This window comes from Colias eurytheme, chromosome 22 (genome assembly GCF_061535395.1).
Source record: "Colias eurytheme isolate Ceu_HAF_F1 chromosome 22, ilColEury1 Martin Lab GWU primary, whole genome shotgun sequence".
In the NCBI taxonomy this organism is placed as follows: domain Eukaryota; kingdom Metazoa; phylum Arthropoda; class Insecta; order Lepidoptera; family Pieridae; genus Colias; species Colias eurytheme.
In genome coordinates this window covers 3,451,853-3,471,610 of record NC_143001.1, presented here as the reverse complement: position 1 = coordinate 3,471,610, position 19,758 = coordinate 3,451,853, and positions in this window count along the sequence as shown.

Here is a 19,758-nt window from a genome sequence, read left to right as displayed (position 1 = left end):
AGCGTGTGTGCAGAGCACACGTGTCAGAAGTAAAACTTCTTTGGCCAGATTCAAAGATACCAAAATAGTCGCCTTATTCCATGACGTGACGGTATTGCCATGGCGCGACCTTGAAATTTTACTATCAACGCGCCTAAAAAATCTAAAATCTATAGGAAATAAAGATAAACTAAATACGTGAATTTATTCCTATACCTACGTTAAATTGAGTGTCTGTCTATCCATTAGGGTTTGGTTAACCATCTCATTAGCGATGTTAGAAGTGGCGCTGCGGACACTGATACATCGCTCTGATTTGATTAATATTATTTTATTTATATATAAACTATTATTTATATTTTTGTCTAATTAATTACTTGAAAGCTAGATTCAGAAGACAAATGTTGCGTAAATTGATGCGTTGATGAATTTATTTTCTCTTGATTGTCTAGAAAAAATGTGAGAAATAATTATGTTTTTACGAATCTTGTTGTTTTGTATTCTGAGTAATAATAAACTGAATAAAATAAATAGAAAATTTTATGTAACTTTTTACAAATTTTTGTTTCCACCGGCAATAAAAACTAGGTCTCCTCTGCAGCTCTACATTCACACAGGACACACACACATTCACACAGAGATATAGTTTTCATACAATTTAATGCCAAATTGTTATTAAAAACTATAAAAACATTACACTATAAACTGCATAGTTACAAAATAAACGTTCGCCGATAACAGCGTGATAATCCCTAAAACACATAAAGATTATACAAACAATGATAATGAATAATCAATGCCGATCAACGCGTACATAAACATTATTACCGCAATGTTACAAATATCAATTTAATTAGGTTAGTTAAAATAATATTTATACTAAGCAAATAATGAAATTTCGAATGAAACAAGGCTTTAGGTTTAGCTACTATTATGTATTCTGTGGCTTTAGATTTCAAAAGGTTGCGGTTTCAAAACTAATGAACAAACAAAGATTAAAATTATTTTTTCAATTATCTATAATTTTTCCTGACCTTCTATCGTTGAAGAAAAAATATATCTTAAGGAAACTTCAAATCCAAGAAGTACCTATGAAGCTCCACGATTACATCTTCCAACACGAATTTGGCAAACGCTTTAAATATTATTATGGCCTTTAACCCTGTACTATGTCTGTATTATAACTTTTCTGTGTTTTAACCTAGCAGGCCTGTGTGAAGTGGAAACTAAAAATATTGACGTGAAAATATAGGCTGGATTACGATAATAAACTATTCAAATCATAGATGTCTTGCAATCACTTTTCAGTTCATTTTATATGTTTAACTGTTTTTACAATGTGACCGAATAATATATCCTATTCACTATTTCTGCCTTCATCGTGATTTATTTCCATCCTCTCGTTTCCTAAATATTTTTCACTAACTAATTTCTTGTAAAACATTATATCTATTGCTACTTATATAAATATAGATTCCAATAAATAAAAACGTAAATAAATACCCGTAGCCATTTTGATAAAGAAATAACCATTCGGAAAGTAAACAGATCCTCAACAAATAAATGTTTAAGTATATTTGACACCGGAAGATGGCTACACCGTAATTTTATGATGGCCTCTCTTCCTAATTAATTGTTACAGAATAATAAAACATTTTACGTTTAATAAACTTTTTAAGCGCAGATGTTCTCGAAAATATGTAGACAATAAATTTGGTGTAAAGTTTTCATAAGGGTCAAAATTCATTGGAAATTTTAAGACAATATGTACGGAGATGGAATGTACGGACTTTATCGTGGTAAATCATAAACTTCTAATATCTGCGTCAAAGAAGTTACTAATTTATGCAGTGAAAAGAGGAGAGGAATATAAGAAAAAATAAACTAGTCTTATTTAAATACTAATTACAATTATGTAACATAGAGTTTTGTTATGTAAACTGAATATGATGTATGTGATAAAGAAAAAAGAAAGAAAGTGTTTGGGCTATTTCTGTAGATATCTGTAGAGATCGGTCACCCGCGTGGCTCCGCTCCTGTTGGTCTTAGCGTAATGTTATATCGCCTATAGTATTCCTCGATAAATGGGCTATCTAACACCGAAATAATTTTTCAAATCGGATTAGCGAACCAGCAGTTTAGCGCGTTCAAACAAACAAACCAATAAACAAATTACTCTTCAGCTTTATTATATTAGTACAGATGATATTTTAACGTCTGTGCCAATTTTCAGCTCTAGGTATATTAAGTTTTGACTGTGTGACATTTTTGTATGTGTTTTGTCTGGATTAGTATAATTGTTTGTGGTGTGTCTTGTTTATAAATCTGACAGTTGTTTGTATATGAATAGTGAAGATGTTTTTTTTGCTGATTTACATAAGAATAGAATAGTATTATTTTGTGTACGTGTAAATCATAGGTTACTTTATTCCAGTATTGTGTAAGGCATATAATAATATTTTATTTTGGTTGTTATAGTACTACAGATACTTCGGTGATGAATTATAGTGAGTTTGCTACTCAAGAAAAAGTTCGTGGGCAAATTCAGTTGTTTTTCACATACTTTCATTGTTGTGAATTATTTTTCCGCAATATTATGTGCAACAACCATAAAGACGTTATAAAATGTCCTTCTGTATATTTTTCTTTATTTCTATCGACTAAAGTTAACAAGGTGAATGACTTTTTAATTTATTGGTTTTGCTTTTCGTCTGAAATACCGAATAAGACAGTGTCCCGTTAAATTATGGGATTATTTTATTCCTGAAACATTTAATTTGGATACAATATTATTTTCTTAGAAAAATCTTTATTATTTCCTTAATCGTAAGCGTAACAAATATAAATGTGCGGCTATCGATTTAGCTTTTTTGACAGAATCCTTATTTAATTAATTTTATAGATAATACCGTTAAAACCCGTTTGCCCTTACAACACTTTTTCTTAGTTAGAACTAGTTGTAAATGGCTTTTTACAAGTAGTGAAAATGCCTGACAATTATAACATGCCATATTTTAAATAAAACTGTTTTTAACACTATTATAGGCTCTATTTTTTATTTCAATCAGTTTTTTTCGTCAGAGAAAAAGCAACGGACAAAATGGGTTTTAAAGGTAACATAGATATTGTTTTTTACAAACAGCCGTTCTATTCGATTATATACGGGAAAAATTTAAGAGACCCCTGTGTTTACTAGCGCGGAAGGAAGTATACTGCTACTTTTTATGAGGACCCTTGCTCAATTTGTGAGCGTAAGATATTTTTTGGCTCTTTATTTTGGCCGCCTTTTCGCCTGTAAGTTAATTAGCGACTCAATTTAGAAGCTGAATGCATTTATCGTGTAATACATTTAATATAAATTGGTAAACCTTTTCCTCAATATCTCGATTTCAGACTTTTCCCCAAAGTTATGTATTGATCTTGCAGAAGACTTCAAATAATAAAAAAAGAATAAGATTGTACACATTATTTTATAGATATACAATGATTTGATATAAATCAAAAGATAATATAAATTATTCCTTTATGTTGTCTTAGACAATTTATTCTGTAGCTACCTATATTTTAAGCATTTATTTTTAGTTTTCAGGTAGATTAAAGATATGCAATCCATTATGATTGCCATTTTAATTTCAATGAGTGATTTTTTTGATTAAAATCCTTAGAAATCAATCTCTAAAACTCTATTGATATCAATACAATTTTGATATTGTGTTTTTGTGTTTCAGTCTAAATATTCAGTCTATTTTACTGAAACAAGAGCAAAAAACATTTCGCCCATTAAATCTTATCACACAAAACATTATCTGATAAAATAATTCAATTATTATTACGAATGATTTCACAATTTTACATACGAACAAACTCCATTGTAATCTTTACAATGGAGTCTGTCAAAATATAACCTTATCGAATTATATACCCTTATTGAACAAAATGTTTTCTTGTCTAGTTGGTGACACCTTAATTTTGTAGCTTTATATTTAAGTACATTAACGCCTCTGCTGAAGACTGAATTTGTGGAACGAAGCAAATTTATTCTAGAGCCATCACTTATTAAAAAAAATACTGTCGTCTAAGGAAAGAGAATGTGTTGTAGAGCCATCCATCACTTACGTGAGAAATATTAATTTGTTTATAACACTTTATTGCACAAGCTAAATTTTGACAAAAATAACATTGTTACAAAAAGAAAGGCATAGTGCTAGAGGCGGCCTTATTGCTAATAAGCAATCTCTACCAGAGAACCTGATGGGAAAGGAAATGTATGAAGTTAATAGGGATAGTGCAAAAATAAAAAAATATATATTATGTAAGTATAAAAGTCTTAGACAATTCTGTAGCTACCTATATTTTAAGCATTTATTTTTAATTTTCAGGTAGATTAAAGATATGCATTATGCAATCCATTATGATTGCCATTTTAATTTCCATAAGTGATTTTTTTTTAATTAAGTCCTCAGAAATTGATCTCTAAAACTCTATTGATATTGTGTTTTCAAATAATTAAATCTGCTTACCTTCAATAAATTCGAATCTTAAGACTCAATTACTAACTATTTTTCACATTAAATATTATTCAATGTTAGATACACTTAATGAGTAGAAAATACACGAACATAACATACATAACAACATACATATACGCTTCAGCAATTATTATCTATTTAGACACAAGATTAATGACTATGTCAGCGAATCGCAGACACCTGTCTTACGAGATTGCGGCCTCTGGATATAATTTAGTACCAATTAACTGACTACGTAATTACTGTGGTCATATTCAATTGATTTTGAGATATTATTGGTTTAATAACATCATTATAGATCTAAGAATACATATTACATATATATGTATCAATCATCACTATCACTACATAGTAAAAAACAAAATCGCTTTGACTGTCCGTATATGTATGCCTATGTCTTTAAAAATACGCAAAGAATTTTGTTGCGGTTTATCTAAATAGATAGAGTGATTAAACAGGAAGGTTTTAAAATAAAATTTATTAGGTTTTAGACAATTGATGCCGCGGGCAGATGCATTATTCATACATCTGTTTCACTGATCGATTTTCTTTAGGGACAAGTAGGTGATCAGCCTTCTGTGTCCTGCAAGACCGAGACATTTTTTTTTCTTCGTCTCCACTGGGAATCGAACCCAGGACCCCTCGGTTCTACGCTCACGCGTCAACCACTGTACCAAGAAGGCGGTCGGCGGTCACGGGCGGCAAGCGAGCATATTATAAACCTAGTCATCCCTTGCGTCTGTCTGTTCGCGATAAACTGAAAAACCTGCATCGATTTTTATTCTGTGTTCACTAATAGCGTGGCACACAGGTGAAGCTGCGGCCGCAAAGCTAGTTTTATATATAAATAAGGAGTAAATAAATAGGAAAGCTGCTACGAACGGCTACGAATTTGGCTACGTCATAAATCTGGTTATTTATATTCTAAAATATCACCTTAGAATGAGGATAAGGTTTAAATCGTTCATATTATTATTATATATTAATAAATGGATAAATATGATTATTAATTGAGATCATTGTTTCCAATAATATGAGTTTTATATTTTTTCGTGAGACAGCGTATCCATTGAAGTGTTACAAAAACATAACGTCCGTAGTTAAGGTTAGCAACCTTCAGTAGGTAATTGTTATACTTTTACATCATAATTTAATAAATAATAAATAGACATACTTTTTTCATATCGCACAAAAGTAACATTAACTAAAGAGCATTTCAAACGCGTATTCAAAATCGTATCATGATATTGAAAACCATAAATTGTTTTATACAAATCTGCGATTGATGCGTATTGTGTTCAAACAAAAAATGTATTATTTATTCCGTGATTTCATTTTGTCAACACGACTGAGTTCTCTGATTCAACGAATCAAAATCAAATAGGCTTTTTTCCAAGCGTTCATAATTAAACGAGAAATGTTCATTTTATGGAAGAAATCAGTCATGTTTACAAAAAAAGGCGGCTTGACAACTGACACAGCCATTAAGGTTGCTCCTAAATTAAAAATATTAAAGCTTGGAGCTCATTATTCCGACAGCAGGTTGAAGTGGATGGAATTATATGGAGCTGTTACAACCGTCGCTTCACTGAAATAATGTGATACTTTTATATATTTATGTGTGTTGTTTAAAATAAGAAACAGCGTTCTTTTTCATTATTATTTTAATTGTAGTAATTAATAATTATACTTTCAAAATAGCAAAACTGTTTAGATTGTATGAGGTACACTGTAAAGTGTCTAGTAGAGTGTTTATGCTTTTATTTCATGCTTTGTTTTAAAATATTTATTAACATTTATTTCGAAATTTGTCTAATTACTTATTTACAAAGTCTGTATTTTCAATGTATTTAATTATCGCAAACAAACATTTGTGTTTGTATAGGGCATACTACTTCTAACATGTAAATGCTAGAAGTAGTAGTTTACTTGAATCACAGTGAATCAGCTTTACATGTAAATGTTATTCCACCAAACATTATACAGTTCACTTCCACGTATTATCAGCTCTATATAAATAATAGCGTAGCAAAGCACGGCTGTCGTTTTACGGACAGTTCTAAGAATTCCCAAACGTCTAACAAGTACCTATGTCTAATGAGAAGATATCCAAATTCTCTTGATTAAGCGGACAAAATGTCTCAAACGCGGGAATTAGAGATTCAAGTGTTATGGACCCTTTGAACTCAAGTGATGTCTTTATACATTTCACTTAGACAAACAATTAAGAGGAATCAACATTTAGGAATTGGGGCTATGTCTACTGGACTTTTGTAACATTGATTAATTTCCTCCAGTTGCAAACGATTTATTTTTAACTTATCGTGCTCTTATTAGCGTACAAATATTTGTTTTGTAAAACAATTATTAAATGATTAAGCTTTTAAAGAAGGGAGAAAGGAAGAGTAAAAGGAAGAGCTAATTAATATTCTGCTTTAATTCTATTTCATAATTGATAAGGTCATCACAATTCTCATCGATGAAAATCTTCATGATTTGAAATAAAGATTTAGGCCTAGACCAATTGTGCATGTTGCATATTTAATCTCTACTTATGAATGTATTTAAAACGTGATTTTTTATTCCTTTTTTTATAGTTATGGGGGCAACCGACCAGGCGGGTCACTAGTGACATAGTGATGCCCGCTGCCCATCGTATCACTACAAAGTCTTTAGAGTGTTTAGATATAAAACATATTGTGCCTACTTTTAATTGTAAAAGCATGTTAAATAAGATGAAACATTATCTGTGCTTTGATGGCAATGTAATTGATGAGACAAAAAGAAAAGTATTCTCTCTCACTCTTTCATATAAGTAAAAACTGTCATGGCGAACTTTGTATCTTAATGGCTACTGCGCATAGAAATAAACGTGTAATATTAAACTGTTTTTTTAATCCAACTTCCTTTTGGTTATGGGCCCAGACTCGTAATCAGATTGGATTAAAGTAAACGCAAGAAGTAATACTGGCAAAAGCATCAACGTGAATAAAATAGCACGTGCGGCGTCGCGACCACGTGCCTGAAGGTTGAAATTGTCAGGAAGGAAATAACTCGTCGGTTGGAACGAGGCAAGGAGAAGAGGAATCGGTCAGATACAATGGATTCATTATTACACGGACAGGGAGCAATAAAATTGGAAGGCTCCAAGAATTGGAATATATGGCGCTTTCAAACTTCGGTCTTGCTGCGAGGCCAGGGCTTGTTTGACATAGTGAACGGCACTACAATAAAACCCGAAAATGTTGCCGACCGTACTAAGTGGATAACTTCCGATGCAAAAGCCCAGACAATACTGGTTACACGGATGTCAGAAGATGTCATGGTACATATTTTATCATGTGAAACCTCGGCTGAGATGTGGAGAAAACTTCTAAGTGTATATGAACAAAAATCAGAGACAAGCATCCATATTATTCAACAAAGATTTTTTCAATTCAAGTATGAAGATGGTATGGAAATGTCTACCTTTTTATCAAAGATTCAAGAAATGCAAAATCAATTAAAACACCATGGTGAAACAATATCCGATAAGCTCGTAATAACAAAAGTTTTAATGTCATTGCCAGACCAGTACAAACATTTTGTATCTGCATGGGAATCTGCAGCTGACGACAAGCAGACCTACGATAATTTAGTAGCCAGATTACTCATAGAAGAAGAAAGGATAAAGGATAAAAGTGGCAGTGAAACTGCACATTCATCTTCTGCTGCATTTGTTGCGAAGAAGAAATTGGTGAAGTGCTTTAAATGTCATAAAGTTGGGCACTATCAAAGTGAATGCAGATATAAAAAAGGTGCAAGTCCTCACAATAATCATCATAATAATAATAACCGCAATGAGGGTCGATTTGAGCAGAGGTGTTATTATTGTAAAAAAGTTGGACATGTTAAAAGTCAGTGTCGTTTCAAGAATCAAAAAGAAAACAATGCATTTGTTGTAGAAAGTGCAATCAGCGATAATTTCCACAAAACCCAGTGGCTAGTAGACTCCGGTGCAAGTGAACATATGTGCTGTGATCATAAACTTTTTTCATCATATTCAAATGTTACAAATAAGTTGGTGACTGTCGGTAATGGAAATCAGATTAGTGTTGAAGGATGCGGGCAGGTGGTGCTTGAAGTATGGAACGGCAATGAATGGATTCACACAACCATAGACAATGTTCTTTATGTTCCCGAGTTAAAAATGAACCTGTTATCTGTTACTCGTGTCACAAGTAGAGGTTATGTCATAATAACAAACCAGAACAAATGTCAATTTTACAACAAGTACAATGAGATTGTAGCAGTTGCACAGCGAAGTGGCAATATGTATGTGTTGGACTGCCGCTTTTATACAAATTGTTTAGTTAATGCAGCTAAACTTACACACGAAGATTTGAATGTGTGGCATGAAAGGTTAGCCCACCAAAACCTGCAATACGTGAAAGATATATTGAAGAAAAATAATGTTGCTTTCTTTGAGAGTGATTCGAAGAAATGTGAAAGTTGTTTGAAGGGCAAAATCCATCGTTTGCCCTATCCAGTGAGTAAAAATATTAGCACAAAAGTTTGTGAAATAATTCACGCAGATACCTGTGGACCCATGGAGGTGTCATCACTCGGAGGTTCCAGATATTTTATTGTATTTAAAGATGACTTCTCAAAATACCGGATGGTCTATTTTATTAAAAATAAAGATGAAATTAAAAAGTGTATTAGAAACTTTATTGCTCGAGTAGAAAATGAAACAGGAAATACGGTTAAAATATTCAGAAGTGATAATGGAACAGAATTTATTAACAAAGAGGTCCAGGAAATGTTCCATATAAAGGGTATTATTCATCAAACATCTGTTCCCTATACCCCTGAGCAGAATGGCAATGCGGAGAGGGAAAATAGAACACTGGTTGAGGCTGCTAGGACAATGTTGTGCGCTAAGAACTTGTCAAAGAAATTATGGGCTGAAGCAGTCAATACTGCAGCATATGTTATAAATAGAACAGGTAAAAGTAGTGTTCAAACAAAAACTCCTTATGAATTGTGGTTCAACAAAACATATGATATAAATAACCTAAAAATATTTGGTACTACAGTTTTTGTCCACACCCCAAAAGTACAGAGGAAGAAGTGGGACCCAAAGGGAGAGAAAGGTCTACTGGTGGGATATGGAGAAACTACAAAGGGATATAGAGTGTATTTTCCTTGTAGTGATACTATTGTAATAAGAAGAGATATTGTTTTTCTTGAAAGTAATCAGAGTGATACAGGAGAATTTGATGACAGCAGCTTATACAATCTTTTGCCTGCACAGTTACCAGCCAGTGAAATACAAAAACCAAATGAAGAAAAATGTTTGAATAATAATCTAGAGGATACTTATCAAGAAACAAATAGTGATACAGAAAGTGAGGGAAGTTTGTATGAACCAAGTGAAAGTGGGGACTCGAGTGGACCAAGTGATAGTGAAATAACCAGACAGCGAACCAATCGTGTGAGGAAGCCAACTGCGTTTTATGAATGTCACAACGCTTTGGTGTCTGACGGTGAGCCTAAAACATTTGAAGAAGCCATGAGTAGCCCGGACTCTTGTAAGTGGAAGGAAGCAATTCAGAAAGAACTACAAACTCTCAAGGAAAATAACACATGGAATATTTGTAAGTTACCTGATAATACTAAAGTTATTAATAGTAAATGGGTGTTTAAGATTAAAAGTAATAATAATTCTTTGCAATATAAAGCTAGGTTAGTAGCTAGAGGGTTCGAGCAAAATGATGTATTAAGTTATAATGACATTTATGCACCTGTAGCAAAATTGTCAACATTTAGATTATTTTTAGCAGTAGCAACAAAACTTAACTTACCAGTCTCACAAATGGATGTAACAGGGGCATTTTTATATGGTGATATAGAGGAAGATGTTTATTTAAAATTACCTGAAGGGGCATATAACAATGGTGAAAATATTGTAAAGTTAAATAGGTCTCTGTATGGAATTAAGAAATCTCCAAAGTACTGGAATGTAAAATTCAACTCTGTGATGATTAGAGAAGGTTTTAAAAGATCTCAGTGTGATTCTTGTCTTTACTCAAAATGTAATGATAAACAAAAGTTGTATGTTATAATTTATGTTGATGATTTACTTGTCTTTGGAACTGATGAGAGTCAAGTATGTAAATTTAAGTTAATGCTAAATAAGGAATTTAAGATGAAAAATTTGGGTTTGGTTTCAGATTTTTTGGGGATAAATATTAAACAGAATTTAGATATTGGGGTTACAGAGTTATGTCAAAAAGCTTATCTAGAAAATGTCTTGAAAAGATTTAATATGTACGACTGTAAACCTATAAGTACACCTATGGATCAAAACTTTAATACTAAAATATTGGAAAGTGAATGTAAAACAGATAAAAATACAGAAAATTTGTGTAGACAGATTATTGGATGTTTAATGTATGCAGTATCAGGCACACGACCTGATCTATGTGTGGCACTATCAATATTGAGTAGATTCCAAGACCGTGCTAATGAAACTTTATTAGTAGCTTTAAAAAGGGTTTTGCGATACATTAAACATACAATAAATTATAAACTTGTGTATAAATGTAATGATGATGAGCTGTTAGGTTATTGTGATGCTGATTGGGGGGGAGATCTTAGGGATAGAAAGTCTACAACTGGTTATTGTTTTATATTTTCTAATTGCCTTATATCTTGGTGCTCTAAAAGACAAAGTACTGTTAGCATTTCTTCTACTGAGGCAGAGTATGTAGCAATGAGCATGGCATCAAGTGAAGCTTGTTGGTTGATTAATATACTTAATGATTTTAATATTTCTAATGTGTCTCCAGTAACAATATTATGTGACAATCAGTCAGCCATTATGGTAGCTAATACTAATAATGTAAAAAGACTTAAACATATAGATATAAAACATCATTAAGTATATAAGAGAGTTAATATTGCGTGGTAAAATAAATGTAAAATATGTATCTACTAATGAACAAGTGGCGGACATGTATACAAAGCCATTAAAAAAAGAGTTGTTGTTAAAATTTGTTGAAAAATGTGGTATTGTGTAATAAGCATGTATCTTTAATGCTATGCATAAATATTTGATAATTATTGTATTAGATGTGTACTAGTTTTAAGGTAGTATGGTAGTTATATATTATGTTATTATGTTGTCCCATTTATTACATTGAGGTAGGGTGTTAAATAAGATGAAACATTATCTGTGCTTTGATGGCAATGTAATTGATGAGACAAAAAGAAAATAAATGTAAATTTTATTTAAGCATCAAATCAAACACGAGTAAGTGTAGATATACTAATATCGATTTTATCACACTTTACCTATAGGAGTAAAGGTTACGTGCAGTTCAATTGAAAATATCAAATTGAATTTTGCACGCGTCAGAAACCTCATCGCTTAGATCCTATTAGACTAATCTTAGATACACGTGTAGAAATATACATGTATTTTACAAATGGTCTACAAAAGATATAAAAAGTCTAACAACGTTTTCGCAGACGCAAAAGGGGCTACAGAAATTTTTTAATTCATTCGAAACACCTTTTGTAGCCAATTTGTGAAAGTAATTTTGTGTTTTAAAACATCTATTGTGAATTTGGATGTTTAGTGCGAGTTGAGGGTTGAAAACTTTTTATTAAAAGAGAATTTGATTTTCATAAAAATTAATTTGACCTTTTACCCTTATTGTGTTTTATAAGTTAATGTTATTATAACCAAATTTTCCTCGTTTCTCTTGTAAATCGAATTAAATGTCTTTTTAACTTTGGAAAATTTTCTAAGTACAATAAGGTTGACGATGATTAGTTATAAACGTTCATAGACAATCACGATAAAATTGTACCAACTATTAACACAGTAATTGTAATTAAAATAATGTCTCCATTGTGTTCAATTATCACACAAAAGATATTACATTAAAACGTAATATTTCTTATTGTTTGATTCTTTTCATTAATTTTCCTAATGTGCGGATATTCGTGGTTGCTAAAACCATGATCTAATATATATATTATAAAGGCGAAAGTTTGTAAGGATGTATGGATGTATGGATGTATGGATGTATGGATGTATGGATGTTTGTTACTCTTTCACGTAAAAACTACTGAACCGATTACAATGAAATTTAGCACACATATAGAGGGTAACTTGGATTAACACATAGGATAGTTTTTATCCCGGAAATCCCACGGGAACGGGAACTATGCGGGTTTTCATTTGCAAACGCGGGCGAAGCCGCGGGCGGAAATCTAGTGTTTTAATAAAGCAATATTAATTCCATGACTTCTTTCTTTCCATTAATTGCTAACGTACAGATTTCTGTGACGTCTTAAAGCAGTATTAATTCCAGGCTGGGAAAGTGATATCTATACAGCTCTATAATTTTCATACATTTCAATAATACTGTATTGAGACATCATAGTAACTCCCGACATAATTTTTGACGACGCGGTTGGCGCAGTGGTAAAGTAACTGCCTACTGAGCTGACGGTCCCGGGTTCGATCCCCGGTCAGGGCAAATATTTGTGTGATGAACTCAATTATTTGTTCTTGGGTCTGGGTGTTATTATCTATAAGTATATGTATTTATTAAATATTATATTTATCGTCGCCTAGTACCCACAACACAAGCCTTAATTGAGCTTACTGTGGGACTAGGTCGATTTGTGTAATAATGTCCTAAAAAAAAAAAAAGAAAAAAAAAAAAAAAATTGTTACGGCCTTGTTACGGCACTGCCCCTGAATTTTCTTCGATCGTGGTGATCTTCCTTCCCATTGATCTATAAGAGTACATTACATAGGGAGTGCATTTCTTTTTTTCATTTGTATTTACGCCCATACTTGTACACTATACTATATTCCCTGGCAAGTATCATTAAAGTAAAGAATAGCAGATGAAATTCCGTCGGTATTATTAATTAGTATCTAAGTAAAGAAGTCCATATCATAATAAACATCTACATCACTTAATCATCTCACACATACTCTTAATTAATATAATCGATTATTAAAGCACTATGAAATGAATCTAACCTCACAATATTACACGTTCTAAATCACCCAAGACATTAACATATTGATTATAAATTCCATTTAGAAATTCAGAGCCCTGTACTAATTCGTGCTCAGGGGAAATACATGATTACATTTCTAAAAATAATACCTAAGCTTTTTACTAAAGGAGTGCTAGTCTCGGGTTAGTGATATTTATTTATTTATGCTTTATTGCTCTGAATAAATTATAAATTAAGACTTAACCTAGGATAAAACAAACGGCGGCCTTATCGCTAAATAGCGATTTCTTCCAAACAAATGGTCAATTAACAATAAGTGTTTTTAACAGAAACTAAACTTAGGTTGTTTGGTTAACGGAATAGTCGGAACTGGACAATTTAAATGGAACAAACCAAAAAAAAAAACAAAAAAAAAACACAAAAATCCATTCACCGTCAAAAGTTCAGCGGTCACAAACCCAAAAAATGCTGTCCAATTGAGCAGTCGAACCGGTAACGTACCCAAAAAGATATCGTCGCATAGAGAATCTCCTCCTGTTTTGAAGTTGGTTGAAAAGATTATGAAGTAACAAATTAAAATACGTGTCGAGTACAATGCACTGCGGCTTTGCTGTTATTGCATCCAACTCATGCATGTTATATCAGCTTGAAAAGCAATTATATAGTAGTGGCCGCTCATATTTTGTTTAAAATTGGCATGTTTTTTGAATCAAAATTAATTTTGTGATGATATTTTGCATTGTCGGTTACATGTTAAGGGTGGTGTAATTTTAACGGAGTGGTTGTAATCGGTGTATATGATTTTGGTTGTGTTTTTATACGTACTACTATTTGTATCGTTGAATTTGATTGTGAAATGACAGCTAATATATTATGTGGTTTTTATAGGTCTGCAATAGCCTTAGTGAGATGGAGAAAGGAGCGGCTACAATCAACAATATCTTGATATGAACTCCAGAGGAATACAAGAAAAGTTGTTTAGCTAATCAAGCAGATTACCAACTTCTCCGTATATATAAGTTGCCCTAGAAAGGCACATGGACCTTTTTCATGAAAACAACCTAGATTTGGAAAATATATCGGTAGTTATTTATCGGTTAGTATCCGCTCAATGACTTTTCTCTGTCTCTTTGTTATACCTATTATTTAGAAAGCCTTTTTTATAAAAATTATAAAAATAATAATTGCGTTTTTCTTTACCTATCCATAATTAATAAATAAATTAATTTGATGCGTGTATTTTTATTTTCCTCGGCTGAGTCAAGTCCACACTGACCGAGCTGCTTCGCGCAGCAAATGCTTCGCGAGGCTGCTTGCTCTGTGAGGACCGCCTTATGCCAAAGCACAAATACATATCTATAACATTTCCAAAATTAATTGATAATTTATATTTATAATGCAAAACACCACAAGCTATTACCGTTATAATATCAATATACCTATTAGATTATAGTAGATATGCCAAATATCGTAATCAAAGCTCTAGGGTAAACTAGAATGGCAATTTCTGTATATTATAATATTAATTGTGTGTTATCTTATATAATGTGGTAATATTCATAGAAGCTTAGACGAGAATATTGTTACTAAATCAACGTTCCATTATAATTTATATACAAGTTTACGGCGGTGAATGAATGTCAATATATATTTCACCACGCGGTCGCGGCTTCAAGCCGTCGGTCTCAACTGCTTGAAGCGTTCACGGGCGGCTCGAGCAGTTAACGGCTGAGCGACGTACACGGACATGGACAGCTCGGGCGGTCTAATCATGTACTAAATGACGACGATCCTTAGGTATAGAAACTATAAAAAAGAATTAAACAAAAAAGGTATAGAAACTATGTATAATATAGATACAAAATATAATTTTTAAAATTCATTAAGTCATTAGTGAATTAAGGCATTTTAATAGAGTTCTTTTAAACTGTAAAAAGTTCACGATCAGTTTTGAGATTTTGTGGTGAACTTTCACTATAATTTGATAATATTCTCTAAAATAAGCTGCACCCAAATAATTATTTTATTCAAAGTAATTACCGAGTGTTATATCAGCGGCTGTCAAACGCGCTCCAAATAAAATTCACTTTTATTATTCGATGCAAAGTCGATGCAATATTTCCATTCAATTCTTATTTGTATTATAGATTAATACTACCTTACAGGCATTTTGACATGTTAGTAAGAGGTTTTAAAATTGTGTAGGACTATAAAAATTTCATCAAAATCAGTTCAAGCCATTTTGGAGGCATGTGATTAGAAAAAAGCAGTTTTAGTTCCAGTGAAACTAAAACTGCTTTTTGGGAAATAATATTGGTATGATACATCATAGTGCTGGGGGCGACCCTTTTAGCATGCCCTAGATAATATTATGTATTACCTAACTATTTCTCCACTTAAAAAAAGGCGTATAATTTTACTAACATAACTTGAAATATAAAATATGATCATATTACCCACATATCACTGAAATAGATACCAAAATGTACCCTTTATAACATTTACGACATGAATTTTATTACCAGTTTTTGCTATCTTTACAATATAAATCTGTGTTTGGAATATGAAGAAATGTATTGTGCTTTTATGATAACATAAAATACTAGTCTTGGATATATTATTCTTTATCTTCGGATTCTGGAAACGGTTTTTATGGGACGACTAGTTTTTAGGTAATGTTGTTTATTTAGTAACTCTTGTGCCAATATAAAAAAAGACGTGTGGCACTCGGGGACTGCCGCGGTAAAGCTATTGCATAGTAGGCCTTCAAGCCAACCTCCGTGCCCGTCGGAGTGGGGAGCGTGAGGGTTTTTTTCGTTACGGAATTTCTAGATTCGGTCCCCGCGCTCAAGGCCCGCGATAGAAGCTATGCAATGCAGTTATGGCTCATAGGAGTACTTACGTTACTAAGTACGAGGAGTAGGTACTTCAAATCAATAAGTCGAAGGTTAGAGACCAAGCGAGCACGCAGGAAATAAATTATTTTTACAATTTATCTGTGCATATTTATACATCACTACTGCTTGAATGGTAAAGGAAAACATCGTGAGGTAACCGACATGTATAAGAATCAAAAGTTATATATGTAAAGATTTAAGTAGAGATTGAACAGTAAAGGTAATTCATTCATTCAAAATGTATTGAATTGTAGAAATACAAAGAAATTGGCAAGAATATCTAAGTTTTCTACTAAATGTACAAATAAACAAATTCCTTATAATAGTTACAATAAAACAAGCATAAAGATCTGTAGCATGTGATTCTTTCGTGTTTGTAAAATTCAACAAAAATTATTTACAATATATTTCAATATACTTACATATACATGCAGACATACATAGTGATGAAGTCACACACACGACGCATACAAGGCTATGTACTTTAAACTAATAAAACTCTCATTTTCCTTGCGGCTCTATATAATTTTAAACTCTTCAAAAACAACGCTAAGGTGAATAACCTTGTTAGAAGGGAAAAACAACAACAGACGATGGAATAATACGATATCTTAATACATCATATAGCTATATTTTGTACACCATTTCGTTGTAATATTAAATTTATTTTATTATAGTTTAGTACTTACAGAAGTTAACATAGAAATGTACTAGTTACTATAACATGTTTGTACACATTTCCATGCTCTATAAATGATGGAGACTATTTAATCGTTCAAAGACTTTTGTTAGGTATTTAATTACTTAATGAAAATATAAATATTATATAGTGCCACAAAAGATGGTAAAAATGGTTGAGTCAAGCAATTTTGTTAAGAACTAGCTTTCCGCCCGCGTCTTCGCCCGCATTTTCAAAGAAAAACCCGAATAGTTCACGTTCCCGTGGGATTTCCGAGATAAAACCTATCCTTACCTACCTTATATGTGTGCTAAATTTCATTGTAATCGGTTCAGTAGTTTTTGCGTGAAAGAGTAACAAACACACACACACACACATCCTCACAAACTTTCGCATTTATAATATTAGTAGGACTATTCTTATAACTAATTGACACCATTAAAATTTTTATTAACAGATTATTAAGGAGGCACAGCCTTTCAAATTATCTTTTCTCAGAATTCACTGCTTTTTTTGTCGTCATCGTACACTCAAATATTACCTTTCGTCACTTATAAAGAAGCTTGCTTATAAGTCGAACAAACATAAAATAAAACCACCAATAAATATTAATACTATATTTATTTGTCAAAGTTTATCCGTCTAATATTATGGTACATAAAGTTCTATCTGTGTTACATAATTCATAAACCAATATCCAACTCTGTATTGATAAAAAACCTTTAATAAAACGAATCTTATTTACAAAGTATATATACAATTATCTTACAAATAATCTTATATAAATTATCTACTTATACTAAAAATCAACTACGAATCAAAATGGGTGCCATAACAGCGTATCTGTGTAAAAATGTGTTATTATTTACATAAATTAGACATTATTTGTAGGTATGTAAAATTATAAAAAAGTTTTACTAGGTAGATAAAATTAATTTCTAAATAAAAGTAAGCATTTGAAATTAACGTCAAGCCAACGTTTTCGTTAGAAAAGGGTTCCATTAGACGGCAGCGTTTGAAAAGGAAATTTTGTATTTCAAAGCGTAAACGTTGTTCCAAATAAAAACAGTGTTTAATTATAAAATAAACAAATGACACGTGCCATTTAAATATTCTGCCAGTTATATAAGTGTACATACTATATTTTAAGTCATTTGAAGGTTATTACCGAATAAGTTAAGATTATTTCATCATTTTCTGTGTGTCTATCTATGTATTTAGGTATTATGTATGTCTATTGATTTAGTCCTGGACGTTGCAAGTCTATCAAATACTGTTCTTTTTTGTATAGCATTAATTTCTTTTTCGATGAAATACAAGAAAAATTAACAAATTACGCTAATAGAAGCGAATTTACAAAATACAACTTGCAAAATTACAAGGAAAAAAATATATTCTACGTCTTTATTGCAAACGCCGCCGCCTATTCCGTAAGTTTCTAGCTAAATTTAATTAAGTATTTACATTCGACTCGACGAAATTAGAAGGCCATGGAAAGTAGGCACAGTTCTCTCTTTTTAGTTTGTTTTTTAATATAAAAGTTAGAAAAAACCTACGCGTCGAGGAAATTTGGGAACGCCTTGCGTATTTTTGTCGTGATTTCCAAATTATTTATAAGTAAACTGAATACTTATAAATAATTCAACATAACTAATATTAAGAAATTAATAAAAAGTGTTTTGTGAAAAGTCTCTATAACTCTCTATAATATAACTTTTATATCCCCTTACTTGTAGTTCGTATAAGCATAAATAAAAGTTTTAAATTCAATGTCGGAGATGATAAAGGTCTCTTTCTAACATAATAACGGGATCAATCAATCAGTAAAACAGATGTGAAATACATCTACCCCCTACCCCAAAAGAGGACAAAGAACTTCTCACTTCAGCAAAAAATTAATAATGTTCTCTGTCATATTGTCTGTTGGTTGCTTGGAAGAGAGTACTTGATAGTAATAAGGCCGCCTTCTGTGCTGAATTTCCTAGTTTAATTTTTTTATTATACCTAGTATTGTTGTGTTGGCAGCACAACAATGTGTTTAAAATAAATATGTAAATGTTAGTGAAATTTACACCCGAGAACAATTCATGAAATCATTTTGTTTTAATAATAATTTATTGCTGTATGTACATGAGTGAATATGTCGTTATAAATTAAAATAAGTAATAATTAAATTTTATGTGCAATAAAATATTTAACATTTAATATGACAATCTAGAAATATGACCAATTATAATAATAATTAATGAACGACGGATGAAAAATTAGCTGCCACAGTATTTTCATTATTGCTTTGTGGATTCAATTAAATTGCTTATTTTAATTAATGTGAAATTACATTATGTATTATTAGTAAATAAAAGGAAATTTATACATTTATATCACGACTTCATTTAAAACTGACGCTTAAGCCGTCTACTCACGTAACTGCAGCAGGGGCAATATTGGAATTGCACCCTTAATTGGCTCCCTAATTGTATAGGAAAGCAGGGGCAATTTAGAGAACAGCTGAAATTGCTCCAACCGAGATTTTTCCAATATTGCCCCTGCGGCTGGTAGGTGAGACGCCGACTTTACATGTCGTCATAAAATCAAAAGCGTCAATTAAATAATGAGTTCGTTAAAATGAAAAATCAAACAAATA